The 19797-nt window shown below is 44.6% G+C and overlaps 1 protein-coding gene across 9 annotated transcripts in view; it reads right to left on the reverse strand.

Annotated features, from left to right (window-relative positions):
• The window catches only part of ATXN1 (ataxin 1), a 394638-nt gene that overhangs the window by 275852 nt on the left and 98989 nt on the right, over positions 1-19797 (reverse strand). For 8 of the 9 annotated variants that reach the window (XR_006818293.1, XR_006818294.1, XM_046004627.1 and 5 more), the window contains one exon: positions 14675-14796. The gene's annotated coding sequence lies outside the window, so the exon portion shown is untranslated. Of the gene's footprint in view, positions 1-12958; positions 13292-14674; positions 14797-19797 lie in introns of those variants that run through there. The other variant, XR_006818295.1, reaches the window with a different exon arrangement.

The raw sequence follows: 19797 nt of genomic DNA on the forward strand, positions 1-19797 counted from the left end.
CAGAGGCTGCCACTGCCCACGCGCATCTGCCAACAGATGCTGCTGCACTCCCCTCCCCGAGAGGCACCTGCCGCGCAGAGCACGGAATGTGGCTGCTGGGACAAGGCAGATGTGTCAGAAAAGGCAAATCTCCCAAGCTGCCCAGGGACGCCAGAGCAAATCTGTCCTGAGCAGCCTCAAGTGACTGTACACCTAAGAGTTGAAACTAATTAATGGAAACCCAAGGAAAGATGGTGACAGCGCAAGGCAAGGGTGTGAAGCTCGTGTCGTTTGGTAAAGAGAACCCAAGAGGAAATCTCCTAAGGACAGGACGTTAATGCCTGCACCTTATTTCCTTCGCAGACTAACACACTGCTGTTAGAAACATGTCTTTACACTCCGGAGGGATTTTATAAGGTGTTGACCTGCTACTAATTATGGTAATGCCTACATGACAGCTAACAAAACAGGTCCCTGCTCATTTGATTCTGATTACCTAGCTGCCATCAGGGGAGATGTTCTTCCCTCCAGTCGAACCAACCTGTCTGTCATCCGGCTTCTTTGCGTTGGACCCTCCCAGGCAAGCATCTCCAGCTTGAAATGCCCTTTTGTCTCCGCTTTGCACCATCGGGACTCTTTCCTTCCTACAAAACACGGTTGAAACCGCACTCTCCCTTATTCCCCCCTGAACTAACCCTGACCAGTTCTGGCACCCATCCAATCCACAGACTTAGCGCTTTCTTAGCGCTAACAAAGATTTCTCTTAGTGAAAAAGTTAATCCTCTGCACGCCTAACCTGTAACTTTGGCCAAGTTATTTCTCCTTCCTGGGCCTCGGCTTTCTCGTCTGTAGAAGGCGGATAATAAGAATTGCGATCTCTTAGAGCCGTGAAAATGAAAGGTCTATTTTTGCTCTGTTGTGTCTGTATGCAGACACACGCATTTAGTGCATGTAAAGTGCTAATCAGCCCAGTACCTGGGTACACAGTGAGTGCTCAGAAAATGTCCGTTGCTTTCACGAGCATTCCTACTATTATTGCTCTGTGACTCGTGTTCACAACTGCATCGGCCCGCATCACTTGCCTACTTGACTCTCAGAAGCAAGAGCTGTTTTCCCACACTGCCCAGAAACCTGAGGCTGGGAGGGAGCTCGGTGCTAACTGAACAACAAAGCAGCAGCCTGGCAAAGACTCACATCCTTCAGACTCAGCCCACTCTGCTGGTGACAAGAGCTCATTCACATGGTGAGTTCAGGCACAAATGATTACAATCGTATCTGATTCTCTAAGTAGGACAGTGGCAAGATAAATAAATACATCTACATTTGCGGGGACAGAATTTCAGCAGGGCTGCAGGATGAGAAGGATGACCTGCTGTGGCTCATGGGCATCTCCAGAAGCTTCCCGAAGGTGTGACTGAAGGAGAGGGGAGAATGTGTGGACTGATGCAGCAAGGAAGGCAGCACAGCCCTGAGCACAGATACAAAACCTCCTGTGCGAGGGGAAGGGCGGGGAGCACAGGCCATGCAAGGGAACTGGGGTTCTTTGAAAGGTGTAACCCTAACCTTGGGCAGCCTTCAGTTCCCCAGTCAAAGTCACTTGCCCGTGGAGAGAAACGCACACCTGAATTTACACCAGGGGTATTTCCACCTTGTGTGCTAGACCACCATCTACACCCCTGCCCCCTGCCACCTGTTCTGGTTCTATTCTAACCCTTCTCATTTCCCATGAGAATCTGATGTCTCTTAATCCTCAGCTACAGAATGTCACTGGAGAAGGGAACCTCCAAGGATTATCCGGGCTACCGTCCTCCTCTCCTGGAGGAGGAAACTGTTCCAAAAAGGTTTATAACTTTCCAAAGGGCACAGAAAGTCATGGTATAGCAAAACATGAAACCTAGATCATGTAGCCACCCCCTCTCCCCAAAGCAGTCTACTTTCTAACTCTGCATCATCCCACCTTCCCAGCCCTCTGCTGTGCCTAAGTCATCAAGAGAAGTTTTGTTGTCAAGCAGGCCATTGGAATAGGCCTCCTTTTTCAGGCAGGATGAAATAGATATGCCTATTTTGCACCTGGCAGTCACTCTGCTCTGAATCATGCTTAGGGACCTTCTGCCTACACTGACTGTCATTCACCCTTAATGGTCTACGATACCACACCTCCTTAAGATGTCAGACTAATAAAAAATGTAAATGGTTAATAAATATCATTAATTAATTTAGAATTTTTCTGTAGACAAATACTTCATTCTTCTTTAAAAAGAAATGGGTTTTATTTAATTGGGGTCTTTTCTTCCCAGGCCATGGTTGTGTTATTTCAGTAGGAAATGTCATAGCTTGAATACCAGGTGCATTTTAAGAACTCATTGAGAACAAATTCACTTTTACACTTAACGAAAGACTGGGAACCATAAAACTACTCTTTGGAAAAGGAAGAAAGAAATTAATGTAGTATACTAGAAATCAACAGCTGTTTCTCAAATCAAAGCCACCTGTAAAAAGTGACTCCTTCCCAGGGAAAATTATCTACTTTCAAATAATCATGTCAAGCTAGGAAAAAAAGTTTCATAAAATCGCCACTAAATGAATTTTTCTTTCGATGGCCAGGGGATAAGCCAAGAAGTTATATATAGTTGGACTGTAGCAAACTCCTAAGAAACTCTGATACACTGTAAATGCTCCAGGCAAAGGGCAAGAGGGGGAAGGGAGGGTCCAAGGAATATGTGATTCATAACTGTTAGTCATCACTTTGGCAAATTTAGGACATAATCACTATCAGTTAAACATATTATTATTTGCTAAATGTCCATGATACAAATTTCCTTAGGAACAACCGGTAACAATACTAAGTGTTCTGCACAGACCCTTAATTTTCCTATTTTGTGGGCTGGCAGATTTGGGGGAATTTCACCACTGGTGTGAAGGAGAAGTGAATGGATTTAATTACCATATGCACAGGCGACGCTTTATACATATTCTTCCTCAGGGCTGGGTCCAGTCTGTGGGGTCTGAAGCTTAAAAAGTTAGTCAAAGAATGGAAGAGAGTACCGGTGGGTGGGTCTTCCAGAAAGAGTTCCCGAAATTGTCATCCTAGAATTTGATACCAGGTCTTAGGAGGGGCCTGTACCCGACAGAAGCTTCTCAGTTAAAGCCAGGACAAGTGTGCCTGGTCCGTGACACATTCAGACATATGCATGCATCACAAGAGTGGGGACATCTGCCAATGGCCAAGATCTACATGGTTCTTCACAGTCCTCTCTGACGCTATCCTGCAGATACCTCCGGGCACCTTTTGGCTGAGCTCAAGCAGGCAAACAGAAATCTTTACACATGATGTTTTAGATGACCTATGATGTGAATCCCAGTTTGTGGCTTCATCACCTCGTCAGGAAAGGCTGTTGGCCGCAGTCACTTACATAGCAGCCATGCATGACCTACGGATACCGAGCTAAGGGTTCCTAAGAGAGCATCTCAGATTAGCATCACAGTGCAGCTAAACACAGCAGTTATCCTTGGTTGTGGAGGAGGTGGGGGAGGACAGTGCTGAGTGGTCTAACACAGCGCCCGTGAGACAGACGAGCTCAGGTCTGGGTTCAGTCAGAGCTGGGGAAAGGGCCTCTTACAACATGATGTTCCGTCTTGCCCCACACCAGGTATCCAGTGCCGGGCGAGCACCCCAATACATCTTTTAAAAGATTTTATTTACTTGTTTGGGGGAGAGAGGGAGGGAGGGAGGGAGGGAGGGAGATATATATTTCGAGAGGGAGAGAGAGAGCGCATGAGTGGAGAGGGAGAAGCAGACTTCTCGCTGAGCAGGGAGCCTGACTCGGGACTCGATCCCAGGACCCTGGGATCATGACCTGAGCCGAAGGAAGACAGACGCCCAACCGACTGAGCCACGCAGGCATCCCACCCCAGTACATCTTAATTATGGCAAGGCAAAATGGGAAGGGAGAAAACTCTCTGAGCACCTCAACATTAAATCAATCCACGGAGCCTTTCACCAGAAGAAAAAGATGTACCATGAAAGAAGATTTGAGAATCACAGGCTTCTGGGATTTGAGGCAAAGCTCTACCTTTAGCACAGCAGAAAGTCATTACTGTTCCATTAACGTTCAGGAAGTAGATTAGACCTTTCTGGGCTTTCTTTCTTACGGCTCCTGGAGCCCCAGGGTGCCAGGGAAGTGCCGCTTAGACCAGCAGCAGCAATGCCTAGAATAGAAATCTGAAAATAACACATTCACTCTGACACGCCAACCCACTACTTTTAATTGTGGCTCATTAAAGATGTAAATAGAAGAAGACTTATGTTCACCTCTACTACAATTTCCCTGCTGCAGTAAAATTACAACGCTTCTGTTTCTCTGCAGAAAGGAATACTTCTGCTTTGCGTAACATCACCGCAAGCAGAGAGCTGTGATTCACGAATTTTCCAAGGGCAGTCATCACATGTTTCTGCCTGCTCTTGGACAGGGGGCAAGGAAATGGGATGATTAATTTGAAAATCAACCCAAAGAAAAAGAAAAGGCAAGGCGGCCCCTGGTATCTAACAAATTCCAAATTCTTCCTAGGAGGCATGAGGGAAGTGCAAACCTGCTTCTAGAAATTCTGCAGAGGATGCAGGCTGAAGAGGGGTGAACCCCAAGCAGGGGAGGATCAGTCCCAAAGAGGAATGTGACATTACCTATGAGGCGTTCGAGTTCTGACTTCCAAATGTTATTTTCTTCAGTTACTAATGAAAATATTTTCTACGTCTTCTGCATACTTGTATTCCTTTTTTCAATTGGAGTATAATTAGCATACGAGGCTCATTAATTTCAGGTGTGCAACATAATTGATTCAACAGTTCTGTGTTATTACTCAGTGCTCAGCCCTGTGTAAGTGTAGTCACCATCTGTCACCATGCAACATTATTACGGTATTATTGGCTCTATCCCCTATGCTGTACTCTTCAATCTCTGTGCCTTACTTATTTTATAATTTAAAGTTTGTTGCTTACACTTATCCTTACAGGACCTAGTTTCCTAAATTAGAATGAGAATTATATATTATTGATAATTATTAATGCAATAAAGTATTAAAAGTGAATACATGAGGAAAGTTTATTTGAAACACTATGTTAAAAATAAATTAAGGGCTAGCCACAAAAAGAGACACGCTGTAGTATTCCAGGTATATGTGGTAGCTAAAATAGGCAAATTCATCAAGGTAGAAAGTAGAGTAGAGGTCACTAGGAACTATGGAGGGAAAGGAACAGGGAGTAAGTGTTTAACAGGTACAGAGTTTCTGTTTGGGATGATGAAAATCTCTGATGGTAGCACACTATTGCGAGCATACTTAAAGTCACTTAATCGTACTCTTATGGTTACAGCGCCAAGTTTTATGTTCCATGTATTTACCATAATTAAAAAACATATTTTTAAAAATCAAATTAAAAACATTCTGATGGTGGGGTGGCTGGATTGATGACTAGGTACCTGAGACAGAAAAAGTGGATGAGGGCAGTGGCCGGCAAGGGAGGCGGTGAGACCAATGTAGGTGCCCATCAGGAAAATTAGAGAAAACCATGTCCATTCCTGCAAAGTGGGTACGGCTGCAGGCGAGAGATAAGCTTCTGCTAATCAGCACCCACATGGGTGTCAAGAATTTATAAGTACTGATTTAAATGCATTAAGCAGATCTGATATTCTGAAGATTCCTACTGAAGATCAATTTCACAGAGCAGATAACCACTCCAAAACTTGTCAGTTTAGAACAGATTTGGGTTGAATTTACACAATGTGTGCCTGTAGCTTTGTGGGCTATGACCTTTGTAGTTGGACCTGAACTTCCCCTTTCACTAAATGTCACTGCAAATTCCAGGCACCATTTGGAAACACATGCTGCTCTGCCTTTTGCTGAGCGTTTTTTAGTGAAATAAATTCAGTATCAATCAGATGGAAGAAGCAAAGTGCTTCCCTTAAATATCTAGGGTTCTTGCCATGTACTCACCCCCAAACTCTGTTTTACTGCAAAGAGCAAGTTCACTCTACGTGGTACCCAACACAGGACGCCAGTCTCTTCCGAGTGGTAATTTGATGGGCTCCTAGAAATGGCCACCTGCCTGCAGCGTCCTTTAGAAGGATGCTGGTCCGGAGGACAGCTGAAGGTAATTTCTTTCCCATCAACCTCTACAAAGTAGATTAGGTCCTTGTGGGGCTCTAGTTTCTCTGAAAGCAAGAGAGTTCCAGCAAAGTGGCCTTAAACCAGTGAAAAAAAACAACCCTAGTGCACACTGGAAATCAGAAGTGCTTCAACAGAGGTAGGAGTGAAGACCGAGTACAGGGGTCAAGAAGCCCAGGGTTCAAATCCTAGCTTTTCCCCTATAAGCCGGGTGATGTCTTCAGCACCAAGAATCTCATCTGTTCCAATAACATATAATTTCAATGGAAAAGAGTCATTACCTGTAAAAGTTTTTCTGAGGATCAGATGAGAAGAAACATGTATAAGCACAAAGGAATTTAGTTTATTAACTATTCTTAGATTATTTAGTTTCCTATTTAAAGGGGAAAATGTACAAAACGTGTCTCCTAAATTTTGTTGAGGAAGCTTTTAAAATAGACTCCATCAATATTTATGGCATAGCCATCCTGCTGAGGGAACACAGGGCAGGAGGAGACCGGTTTTCAATATCCGTTAGAGTCTAACAGAGCAGCTAAGTCAACAGGTGTTAAGTCTGACCACCACCTTGTCCCATTCCACAACCTTCAATGGCTCTCCACCACTTAAGATAAAATTCCAACCTTTAGGTTGGGATTAAACCCATTGTTTCCCCCTGTAAAATGGAACTATGTAACAGAATGTTGTAAAACACCACTCACAGACACTGGGGTAAGGGAGTTTACTCAACTCATAGTTCACGCTAATTATTATTATTATTACTATCATTATCACAGCAACCTTGTCTCTCCCAACCCTTCATCATTCTAGCTCACGCACCTTGCGCTGGATCCAAGCCAGCCCACGATACGCCTCAGACCCAGACTATCCTCTTCCTTCTCCTCACCTTCGTTCCCTCATCCTCCTGCCATGTGGGATCCTGTCCATACTTCAAAATCGAGCTCAGACCGCCTCCTCCATGTCCTCTCCACTTCATAATTAAACCAACTATCTCCTTCCTTTAGCGTTCCCACAGCACTTTCTCACCCTCCCTGATTGGGCTCGCTTCCACATTTTACCTTCCCTCACAGAGTAAAAACTCATAAATTCAGTTTGAAGAAAGGCACCAAGAATAAAGGCTGGAAAGTTTTTATTACAAACTGAGTAGCTGTCTAACTGAACACCACGAAAGTAACATGACCATAAGAGCTAACTTTGTGTTGTTGTTGTTGTTGTTTTTAAAGCTTTATGGGCATGAAGTCATTTAGGTTTTACAGCTCTGATAGATGCTGCTTTAATTCTCCTACGTCATGGGTGGATAAACTGAGGCCCGAAGAGTTTTAATTGGCTCAGTGTTGCACAGCTATCGAGAGGCACATCTGTACTCAAACCCAGGAAATCTGCCTCAAGAACCTATGCTCTTAAACAGTACATTATATTGTTTTCCAACAGCAGTTGAGCAATAGATGGTGTACTGTTAAAAACAAAATAAAAACAAAAAACAAAAACAAAAAACAAAAAAATCCTACAAAGACAGTGATCAGTTTTCTCAAGGCTGGATTTTCAAACTTTTGAGATCCATCAAGGAATTCTGTTCTGTATCAGATCCGTAAAATCTCACAAAGAACTATCTTCCCCTTTGCACCTTCCTCATTGAGGCTACCTGTGCTGAGAGACCCTTCTGCTGGTGTTAATGCCAAGCAGCCTTCGATCAGCTGTAGCCACAATCTACCTGGTCTGGGGAGGTCAGTTCAAGATAAGCACCTACTGCATCAGGAAGCACCCCAAGCTGTAATGAAAACTGCTTTCATTACAGCTAAAGAACGAGAATTAGGTAAAGGTGAATTGCAAATCTGTAATCTTTTTACCTTAGCCATGGGTGTGTGTGTGTGTGTGTGTGTGTGTGTTTAATGAAACTACGTGACAATACATTGACGGCTTCAAGTATACATATTTCCTGCTGGATCTTCTCCACAGCCAAATGCAAGGCTCAGGACAGAAAAATAATAAAGTCAGCAAAGGTTCTTCACTGTGCAAAACAAAGATCAACTTTCGTGTGATGCTGCCAAGTGATGTGGTATTTAAGGTTTCCGAGTTAGTCCATCAGTCCACGTGGACTGACCAATTTCTTAATCTGTTACTCTAACAGCGGTTCAACTTTTGTCATAATTTTGCAGGCAAGCAAACTAAAGGCTGGGTAAGTATATCGTGCAGGGAAAGTGCCAAATCTTAGCTTGAAATGATCTATTTCAACTTACTGACTCTAACTAGGACATTAATAGGAAAAATACAGCAGATACATATAATATACATTACAGAATAACATATACTATTAAAGAGCCTTTCCCTAATGTCAAAATATTGTTTCAAAGGATGCGTGACATGCCTCACACATTGATCTCCATTAAATACCATTCTGAATTTCTTGCTCACAAGTGCAAATGATGATTTTTTTAGTGGCATTTTTAACATGTGATATTAAAAAACCTCCTCCTCCTCCCTTTGGAAAGGAACTTTTGAGGATGCCAAATTAATTTTGGAGATGACTTTTCATTTTGTTTAAGCCAAGATATTTTTTTTCTCCTTTGCAATTTTAACCAAACAGAATTCTTAGAAATGAAAAAATAGTAACAAGTATATTTCTAGAGTAGAATAGCCTTTCAGAACTGAAAATGTTACATCAATCCTTTAATGTTACCCAGTCTTGGCTTTTTAAATTCCCTTAAGAAAAAAATACCACATATCCTTATTATGTTGCCAACACTGAATGTGTCATTTTGGTGGATTTCTGATTTGGCCATAAAACAGTTTAAAAAGCAATTTCTAGTCATTTCACAAATATGGCTTCTGAGAAGCTGAACTGATTCTACCTGATGTTAGAATTTTCAGATACCAAGATTCACCCTCCTTGTTTGCTTAAAGTGCTTGGATGTGGAGCCCAACTGCCTTTGTAAAAATTGTTTCACCCAAAGCATCAACTTTGGTCATTTTTACCGCATGGTAATCAGCACGGAGCATATAGGAAATGTGAAATCTTACCTGAAGGATTACTTTTATATTTCCAACTGAGTTCTTCCTTTCTACCTTTTATAAATATTTATTAAGCTGTATTATGTGGAGGGATGGGTTTACCACTTAGAAGACAAGGTTTAAAATAAACCAATCCCCACCCTCATGGGTCACCCACAGAGAAGTCTGCATCACCAAAGATCTGTGATCCACAGACGAACACAGGAGGGGGTGGGGGGTGTTCCCAGTAGGCATCAATGAATGAGAAGTTCACTGGGTGGAGAAACAGAATTTCATGCAGAAGAACCAACATGAAAGAAGGCATGGTCGTTAAAGAACACAGTGTATGGAGAAAGGGAAGAAGTGTCCTGTGGGGAGATGGGAGGGAGGGATGAGATTTCAGTGGTGAGTCGATAATGAATTCCTAGGGATGCTGAATGTCGTGCAATGGAGTTACCATTTTATCTTGTAGGGAAAGGGAAGCTAACAAAATCCTTTGAATTTTTTTCTTTCACTTCATCATAGTCACTCATTCCTCTGGAAAATACCGAGGACTATCATTCTTAAAGAAAGTACCAACTGCTCTAAACATTCTTAAAGAAAGTACCAACTGCTCTAAACATCTTCATTTTTGCTCTATTTACTCCAGTTCTTTGTGGACGTGCACACATTTTTATCATGACTTTGTAATCGATGTGTACCGATGGGTAATCAATCGCAGGCACAGTTTGGAAGGAAGTATTTGAGGCTTCCATTGTATTACAAAGACTGTTCCATACTTCACGTGCCACTGAGCGTTTTTAGGAATGGGAGTAATTCAATCAGACCCTTTCTTTGGGAAGACCATTCTCAAAATTCTAGGGCGAATGGAATGCCAGAAGGACAGACTTACGGCAGAAGTACTCTTTGGGAAGCGGCTGTGGTACTCAGGCAAATGATGCTAACCGCAGAAGCAGACCAAGGGCAGGGGGATGGAGCAGAGTGCTAGACCATGAAATAAGCAAAAGGCAAAACTCCAGCACGTGGTCAAGGGGTGAAGCATAGGAAGAGTGAAGCATAGGAAGAGAAGATGGTGTCCAGCATCCACGACTGGCTGGCAGCTGATCCTGTTTCTCTAGACAAGGAATCCATAAAGGGAGTCAGGGCAGTGACAGGAGGAGGTGTAGACTCAAGTTGGAGGCACCTATGATTAACCCAGTTGGAGCCATCTGGGAAGGAAGATGGAAGCCAGTGATCTTGAGCTCTGGAGAGGAAGAGAGAGCCATGATTGTCGTCAGAGTGGAACTGGTAATGATGCCGGGATGTGATGATGATGTCTTCGGGGAAACCATGTGTAGTAAGGAGCTCCGGTGAGCTCCTTTCTGTTTTCCCTCCAACCATGTGCCCACGTGGCAGTTTAATCCTAATTTCTTTTGATGCACAGCGAACACCTCCTTTCAAAGCTTTCAAACTGTCACCAAGGAAGGGTACCTTCCAAGTTAATCACCATCTGTTTTGATGATGCCTATTATAAGACCATTCACTGCATTTCCTGAACTGGTGCGGTTTCACTCAGTTATACCCAGACACCCAGCTTCTCCAGGGGACTGATGCAATTAGCGCGTGATAGTATGAGCAAGAGAAGCGAGTTGTAACACATTTCACAGAAGGCTTGCTTGGTACTGCTTTACAGAGCGTCAGCTTGGGGACATGAAGTGTATCTAACTTCTCTAAGCTAGAACGCCTTTCAAGAGCTTTGCAACGATGGTCTTCAGGGAGGGTACCAAACTGCCTCTTTTCCTATGTCTACCTGCCTTCCAAAAGCAGCGCCCATGAATTAGGAAGCCATGTGGAAACTCTGCAGCTCTCGAGAATGCTTCACGGTAACCAACGCGAGGAATGCAGTCAAATGTTCTATTAAAACCAGCTCTTCACCTACCCAACCACAAATGACTACTCATAAGGAAATAGCCCATGCATTGCTGAAGACCTCCAAAACAGCAATGCCTTTGGTATTTCACTAAAATCATATGTTTTACTATTCCTTTAATTTTGTCCCTAGGTATTCCTCCACCTTGAAACCTTTCATGAAGGCTCAGGGCACTGAGGGCAACAACTGCACATTTCCCTTCCATGACTGATAGCCTAAGCACCTGCCTCCTGCATCACAAACACAGCCCACGCCCCATCCCCACTGGAAGGGGGGCCATCCAGAGAAAGTCTAATCAGGTTTCGATGAAGCACCATGTGCAAAAGCCTCTTTTGCTCTTAATGCTGCTTTGGAAACCTGTGTTTTCTTTTTTTCCCTTAGCTGAGAATGAGGGGGAAAAAACCCCATTTCCCAATCCGTTCTACCTTCCCCTCCCTAAAGCTCCGATCGCCAAGATTAGACGGACGCCCAGGAGAGGACGCTTCCCATCCCCTGCCTGAATGAGCCTCTTAACACAAACTTTATTCAAGAGCGACGCAACTTGAGTGAAACTGTGACTAAGTGAGAGTGAAAACGAAGAAAAGTTGCAAAGAAAAAAGAGCCTTCATGCAGGCGGTGGTGGCTGCCGTCACAGCTAATAAATTTCCCGATGCACCCACTCGTTCCCTTATAGACTGGCGAGACTTCTCTGGGTTCTTCTGGCTGGCTTCTGTCAGATCTCCTCCCTGGGTGGCACCTGCCAGCAAGAGCATCATGAGATGCACTAGAAGCAATGCCACCAGGCAAGGCTTGGCTTGCTCTTGCTGGACGCAAGTGGAGGAGGTGACCACCGCAGGCTGTTGTCATCAGACTGAAATCCCGAATCTGCTGCTCGCACCGAGGACACTTTGATGTGCGTCCACTGCAGCTGAACTTTATCCGTTTCCCTGCGGGATGGCTCTCCTGCCACTGAAATTGATGACCCCCGAGCCCCAACAGCTGAAAGAAACAGCATTCGAGATAAACTGCCAAGGGCAGCGGGCGAAGCATCAGCATCCGAGGATGAAGCAACTGGGTTCCCACGGCACGGCTCCCACCTCAGATCGCCTCCTGTCCTGACGCCCCGGTCCCTCTCCCCGCAGCCGACATGACTGCTGGGCTGTACGCAGCAGGAGCCAGGCCACTAACAGGGGACAGTCAGAGTCACCGGTTGAAGAGAAGGGACATCAAAAGGTTTCCAGAACAGCCTCTGACCAAGGGGACTTTACACCTTTGGACAAAATGGGGTTTTTCCAGGTTCAGAGAACACGCAGACCTCACATCCCGCAAAGGCTAAAAGCTGCTGAAGGATGAAGGCAACCCTCATGGGGTTAAGCAGCTGGGTGCTGCTTAAATCCACAAGCAAATACGTCCTGGGCACCTACCATGTGCTCAGATCTAGACCCGACGCAGCAGGTACGGAGGCCCAGAGGATGAGCAAGCAGACACAGGCCGCTGTCCACAAACCTCAGTGTGCAGCAGAGTTCTCTGCGGTGAGTCTCTCGGGCTTCACATCCCCAGAAATTCTGACTCACTGAACCTAGTGTTGCTGAATCTGCAACTTTAAGACACATGCCCAAGTGGCTGTGGCTGCAGGACACCCTGGGGCTAGACCACCCTGGAGAAACATGGGGCCATGATCTGATCCCTGCCTTCAGGAAGTCTGCAACCCAGACGGGTTGATAACAAACACCCACAAAGCACTACACAGCCATAGATTTTTTTTTTTTAATGATGCACTTTTTTTTTTTTTTTTTTAATATTTGTCAGAGAGAGAGAGCACAAACAGGAGAAGGGGCAGGCGGAGAAGCAGGCTCCCTGTGGAGCAAGAAGCCCAATGTGGGATCATGACCTGAACCGAAGTCAGATGCTTAACCGACTGAGCCACCCAGGCGCCCCACAGGATGCATGTTCTAAGTGTTATAGGAGTTCACAGAGGCCTGAGCATGACAGGAAGACTTGGTGGGTGAGCCGGGCTTGGGGGTCAGGCAGGACCTGCACAGAGACAGCCCCATGCAATTGTCTTAATCAAACCTCCCGACTCAGTGTGACAAGGGCGCCATGGCGGGGAGCATTGGTGAAGATCAAGGCAGGAGTTTGAAGACTGCCACCAGGCAGGTAAATGGGCTTCGTGCGCTGAGGGCAGGGAGGGGACCGTCACCAGGAGAACCATAACACTGGCATTTCCAGAGAACACCACGTTCGCCTTTTCATTCCACCGCATTCATGTGGTTTCCTGAACTTCGTAATTTAACATTTGTGAGAGAAAAAAAAAAATGCTGTCACGAAACCCAAATAATGCACTGCTCCGAGGCAGCCAGCCAGCTGCCGACAAGAGTGACATCTGAGCATCATTTAAAGTGTCATTCATAGCTCTGCTGCGGAAAAGGGATGTTTAGTAAGAAAGAAAAGTCATAAATTCTGTTCAATGTTAAAAAAAAAAAAAAAAGGTTGGGGCGCCCCAAGGGTTCAGGGACTGGCAGCTAACCCGGAAGACAGTGACAGCCAAACAGAGAAGGAGGAGTGAGATCCCCGAAGGAAAACTAAAGGACGATATTTATATTACATTGTATTCATGAAATAATGTGTCACGTTGTCTTTAATGCATTACTTTAATGCATTACTAACCACAGACACCACAAGGCCTGTTTGATCAAAGGTCTGGTTCACAAGATCGCAGGGAGAAGGAGGGAGAAAGGACCCCACAGTGCCTGGCCTTTTTTCTCCACACTGGCCCATCCAATGAGCCTCCCTGCCCAAGACGGCCCACCAAGGGCTCACATCGATTGGGCGGAGCAAGAATCAAAGGGGATAATGATTTAATTAATTTCAGCAGTGTGAACTGTGGAATTTTTAGATTTGCAAGAGACCTTGGAGGTCACCGAGGCATGCACTGGAGTTTTTTTTAGAAGTGGCCCATTCCACAAGGATGAGTAAGTTGTCCAAGGTCCCCGAGATGGGTGGGGAGAACTGGCTTCCGTTTGAGGACTGTTTCTAAGAACTACAGTCCACTAGGCTGATCAAACTTGCTTGAAAATCCACCAATATTTTGGTGTCCTGTATTGTTTGTTTCTTTATAGTTTGGAGCTCTGAATTCCACCTCCAGACCAATGCCATCATGTGGGGCACCACGTGTAGTTAAAAGGTGCTCAATAAATGCAGGTTGAGTCAGACCTGGAACACCCCAGCGCATCTCACCCTCCCCACCCTGATACTCCACTATGGGGTAAGAAATCTGCCATCAGATCGGATCGACAGTCTCATGTGTGACTAATCCCTTAGTTCTCAGCTAAAAGCAATATCTGGAAGACAAACTTTGCTGGACATTTGTGTGTTCAGTTGTTTGGGATTCTTTTTTCCCCCTCTCCTTTTTGGCTTCCCTAACCACAACTGCACTGCACTCAGATCCCACTGCCCTGCAAATGTCTGAAACAAACACACTAAGTAAATTTCATTGTTCTCTAGGCTCCCTGTTGCTAGAACAACATTTTCTCAAACGACCTGTTGCATGCATGGGCTGTAGAGAAATAGCCAGGCACTTGAATAAAAGTTTCCGAGACCCCAAATAAATGATGATTGATGAAACCTAGAGCTAGGGAACACCAAGTCCTTCGGACGACTTACCCACGGCCGTTTGTGTTTCCAGACCGTCCGTGCAGGCTGAAGTCCACGCCTTCTTGCTCATGGTCTAGGACAGCACTACTTTTGAGGCCTCAGAATAAATGCTTTCATTCTGCTGCAGTATGCTACAGGAAAAGAAAACAAAACAAGTCAGAATGAAAAATGCCACTTCAAGCAGTTAGTTGATATTCAGGGGGAAATCCCTGGCTTCTCTCAGATGTATATTTTATAACCTCAAACAAGCATGTTAATTATCAGAACGAAGCTATCACACCACTGATCTACCTAGGGTGCCCTGAAATGCTGGGGGCGGGGGGGGGGGGCGGTGTGGGAGTGGGGAGGAAGAAAGAAGACAGAGCACCTGCTGGGGTGGGAAGTACATCTTGAAAATCACGATCTATACCACCGGGGACATGCCTGCCAAATTCCAAGTTTACTAACTGAAATCAGTACACAGAGAAGGATCCATGATGTTTCATAATTAAAGATAACTGATGTGTAGCCGCCAAGGGTAGGAAGTGGAGGACGTTTTGTTTCAAGTTAAAGTTCATCTGATTCTGCCCATTAGAGACGCAGACTCACTGAGCTGATAGTAGAATCTTTAAATACCGGGCTGTTAGGATAGAACAACAACAACAACAAAAAAAAGGCAGAGTTGGAAAGAGGAAATTTTCTATTTTGCACCACAAATAGGTCATTGACAGGTTTTCACTCTGACTCGATACATCTCCATAAAGAACTGCCCCAGCCAAGTTGGAAGGCAGCGTTTACTTCGCACACTGAATATGAAATGAATGGTTAAAATATGCACGCCTCTTTACCCCCACTCAGAGCAGCTGACGAAGCCTACACATTAGAACTGTGTGTGACAAGGTGGCTCTGGAAAGTTCCCTTCTGCCTGGTGAGCTTACAATGTTCCCTTGTCCTTGGGTGCTGTTCTAGCTTCTCCCGATGCTCACACAAGTCCACCCCACTGTTTTGTGACAATGGCCATCTGGGCCTGGAAATGAGTTTCAAAAGATGTCTGCAACCTCTTCTAGCCTTTTACGAGCTCTTCCTCGTCTGTTTTGAAAGCACGCTGCAAGACTGCCAACCCGCTCTTGCACTCCAATGACTGCATCCCACTGGGATGCCAAACCCTCCGCATCTCCAAAGGTCCTGAGGCCACCGCCGGGTCACCATCCCATGACCTGGTTGTAAGAGACAGGATATACCTTCATGCCTCACTCGGTGACTGCATGAACAATTAATTCCTTGAAAGCCTTCTGAAGTTATGACTTTACAGAAGACTCAACAGGTTTGAAAAGAACTTCTGGCGGGGAGGGGGTAGAGTCTATCTGTGGTTATCTGCGTGTAGGCACTCAGAACTTCCGAGGAGGAAGAGAAAGCTCCTCTTCGCTAATGTTTAAACAAGTGAGTTGAGTTGAAGCCCATTATATTTTCAGTCTAGTTGGAAGAGCGACTGACTGAAAATAGCAAAGTCTTTTTTATTTTCTTGATGCTATCAATACCCACCGAAAGTGGGGTTGTCACGATTTTATTAGTTTTCCCAGCAGCTTTCATGCAATGTAACTGAGCTCCTACTCGAATGTGTAACAGTAACATATTGCTACAAATCAACATAAGCCAGGAAGTTCAAAGCATGACAAACTGTCTTTATCTTACCGTTTGGGTAAGAACAGAATTTTAAAGGGAGGAGGAAGATGTAAGCAAGCCCACTGCACGTTCCTGGCTGATATTAATCTTCTTTTACTAAAAATAAATCGCTGCCTTTCTTTCATTTGTTACCAGCTTTCTCTCTCTCTCTCTTTTAAAAGATTTTATTTATTTATTTGACAGACAGAGATCACAAGTAGGTAGAGAGGCAGGCAGAGAGAGAGGGGGAGCAGGCTCCCTGCTGAGCAGACAGCCCAATGCAGGGCTTGATTCCAGGACCCTGGGATCATGACCCGAGCTGAAGGCAGAGGCTTTACCCACTGAGCCACCTAGGTGCCCCTCTCTCTTGATATGTTAACTGGGAGGGTCTATGTCATCTGGTTCACAATTCTTCCTCAAAGGAAGCTGCCGGCCCGGTGAGGCAGACAGCACACAACAAGTTAATCTGGGCTGAAGCAGACCTAGTGTTTAATCACTCGTGCCCACTGACTCACTGAATGCCATGTATGGCGTTGGTTCGAAGAGTTTACCAGGAGCTCGGTACCTTCTCGTGGTACGCGTTCTCTTTCTGTGCTGCTTTTGCCTGAAGAAAGACATTCATTTCTGGATTAGATTTTGCCACCACACGTACCCAACTTATCTGGGAGAGGCAGAAGGCTCCCTGATGAGCTCAGGGCCCTTTCCCCGCAGCCAAAGCCAGGTGTCCAGAGGGACAAGTCACACTGTTTGGAGAGGAGAAAAAAACAAAACAAAACAAAACAACAACAAAAAAAAGCAGGGGAAGCAAGGCCTGATCTAGACAAGATTTTCCATTCTTATCTCTGTAGATGTGAAGGAGCTGGACGTGATTCATTTCAGGATTTAGAGCTGACCCTCAATTACACATAGTGCACCATGTAGGGGGCGGGTTTGTCAAAAGAAAAACCACTGGACATTCTAACACACCTCGTTTTAAACAATAATTTCGATATCCTTTCCTCTTTCAGCCAACTTTTCAGCAGTGCTGCTAATAATCAAACAGACTTGAACTTAATCTTCTTTGCCTATCCATTCTTGTTCACCAGTTGAAGCTATAGAGACAAGACCAAAAGTCTAGAAAAAAGAAAAGAACACCAGGGGACGACAGCATTCACAGATCTGCCTGAACACGGGAAGTTATCTATATAAACCAGGATTCCAATCCAGATGATATCCTTATGGGGTCTGAAATCCGATAAGCATTTTTGTGATAATTTTCTGAAACACTTACAAATAAGCAAGAGCAGCAGAGTGTACCAACACGATTCAGAAACAGTGCCCCCAAAACCGTGAGGTTTGTTTTTTTTTCTCTTTCTTTTCATCTCAGTTTTGCCACTAACTAGATTTTTCCATTTAAGCACCATCTCCTATGTAGAATTAGTTCCTTATCTATCAAATAAAGGGACATAAGTAAATATTCTCCACAATTAATTCCCAATTAGAATTCAAGCGGCTTTTCTATGTGTTTGAGTATATCGTATCAAATGAGATCTCTAAAAACACAATTGTATCTTATACGACTGTCAGGTACGTCGCTGTTCTAAAATTCAACAATGAGATACAGCATAGAAAAAAAAGAAAGAAAGAAACAGGATCATTGTGAAACACCACTTCAGTGGGGAATGGATGTTCTTGTCAATAAACAGGGCTGGGAAAATGAGCTCTTTGTTTGGAAAGAGATCCCCATCTTACACAATTCAGAAAATACATTTTAATAAATTAAATAACTAAAATATAAACATGTTTCCACAGACATACGTATATAGGGTATTTATTATACATAGATACATCATTTTATATAATTAAATACAGAAAAATAATTTTCTCATCATGAGAGGCCCTGGAGGCCACTGCAGAGACTTTGACTTTTACTCCAAGTGACACAGGAAAGACATTTGAAAACTGTGAATGAAGCGGTCTAATGATCTTCCTTATGTTTGAAGGAATCCTTCTGTCCGTTGCAAGGAACAGACCATAATGGGACAAGGCTGAAAGCAGGGAGAGCAGTTAGACGACTGCAAAAATTCAGGCCATACACCCAACACATGGGTGAATGGGTGATACTGGGGGAGGGGGGGAGGGAGAACTGGTGAGAATCTGGATATATTCTGCAGATCAAGTTGACAAGTGGTATAAGACAAAGAATCTATTTTGAAGGGCAAGTAGACACGTGGTATGAGAGAAAGAAAAGAGTTAAGGAGTTCAAGTTTTTGACCAGACCATCTCTAAGAACGGTGTTGCCATTCACTAGACCAGAAAAGATCATGGGAGAAGCAGGTGTCGGGAACTCCATTTTTGCATGTCAGATCTAAGGTGCCTAGTGGACGTCCTGGGGAGAAACCATGTAGACCGCAGGATATGGGTGATATCAAGTAGCCAGTAGGATGTGTAAGTTTGAAATTCACAGACATGTGGACAGAAGATACAAGTTAAAGCGTGAGTTGACTGTCATGGGTGGTTCCCAAGATCCCACCTATTGGTATTCATGCCCTTGTACAGTCCTCTCCCCTTGTCTATAGACTAGATTGAGTCATTCTTGCATAGCAGACAGAAGGCAGCAAAGGCAATGGGATGTCATTTCCAAGATTAAGTGGCAAGACTGGCTTCTATCTTGGGTGCTCCCAAACATTTTCTCCAGGCTTACTCACAACGGAGGTAGGGGCCCAGCTGCCGGGCTGTGAAGCCATTCTGTGGGAGGGGCCCACATGGCCTGCTAGCAACCACGTGACTGAGCTTGGAAGCAGATCGCAACTTCCCCCTACCCCACCTTCAGATGGGACTGCAGCCTGGGCTAATGAATGGCTTGACTGTAACCTTATGGAGATCCCAAGCCTGAGACACTGATCAGAAGTGTGCCCTGGTTCCTACTTACAGAAACTACGAGGTAAGAAGTATTTGTTGTTTTAAGCCACCAAGTTTTAGGGTAATTTGTTACACAGTACTAGATAACTAATACTCTTCTAATGTGCAAAAAGCACTCTTCTAGGGATTTTATACAACTCTTTACAGTTGGAGAAACTGAGTCACAAAGTTGTGAAGCATCACTTGCCCAACACCACACATATGTGACGGAGGTGGGAATCCAACTCAGGCCATCTGACTCCAGAGCCGGGGCTCTCTGTGACTGCATGACAAGATCACTCGGAGATAACCTTCTCTACCCTTGGATGTGCATACCTGAAATGTGACTTTTCCACTGCAGGGAGGGCTAACACCATAGAGTTTATACAAACAAGGGCCCAAGGACACTTTTGCCAACTTCTTCACCTGTTGCATCGCTCTAACAATCCTACTTTCGAGATCCCAAATATATTACAATATACACGCAACTGTGGAAGATGGAAAGGCAGCCTCTTGCCATTTGAAGAGTAACCTCCCCATGGTTCTTTAATTTCAGTCCGGTTCATCTGTTTGACTTAACTATGAGGGAGTCTCCAGAATAGTTTGCAAAT

The sequence above is a fragment of the Meles meles genome, chromosome 5, assembly GCF_922984935.1.
Source record: "Meles meles chromosome 5, mMelMel3.1 paternal haplotype, whole genome shotgun sequence".
Taxonomy (NCBI): domain Eukaryota; kingdom Metazoa; phylum Chordata; class Mammalia; order Carnivora; family Mustelidae; genus Meles; species Meles meles.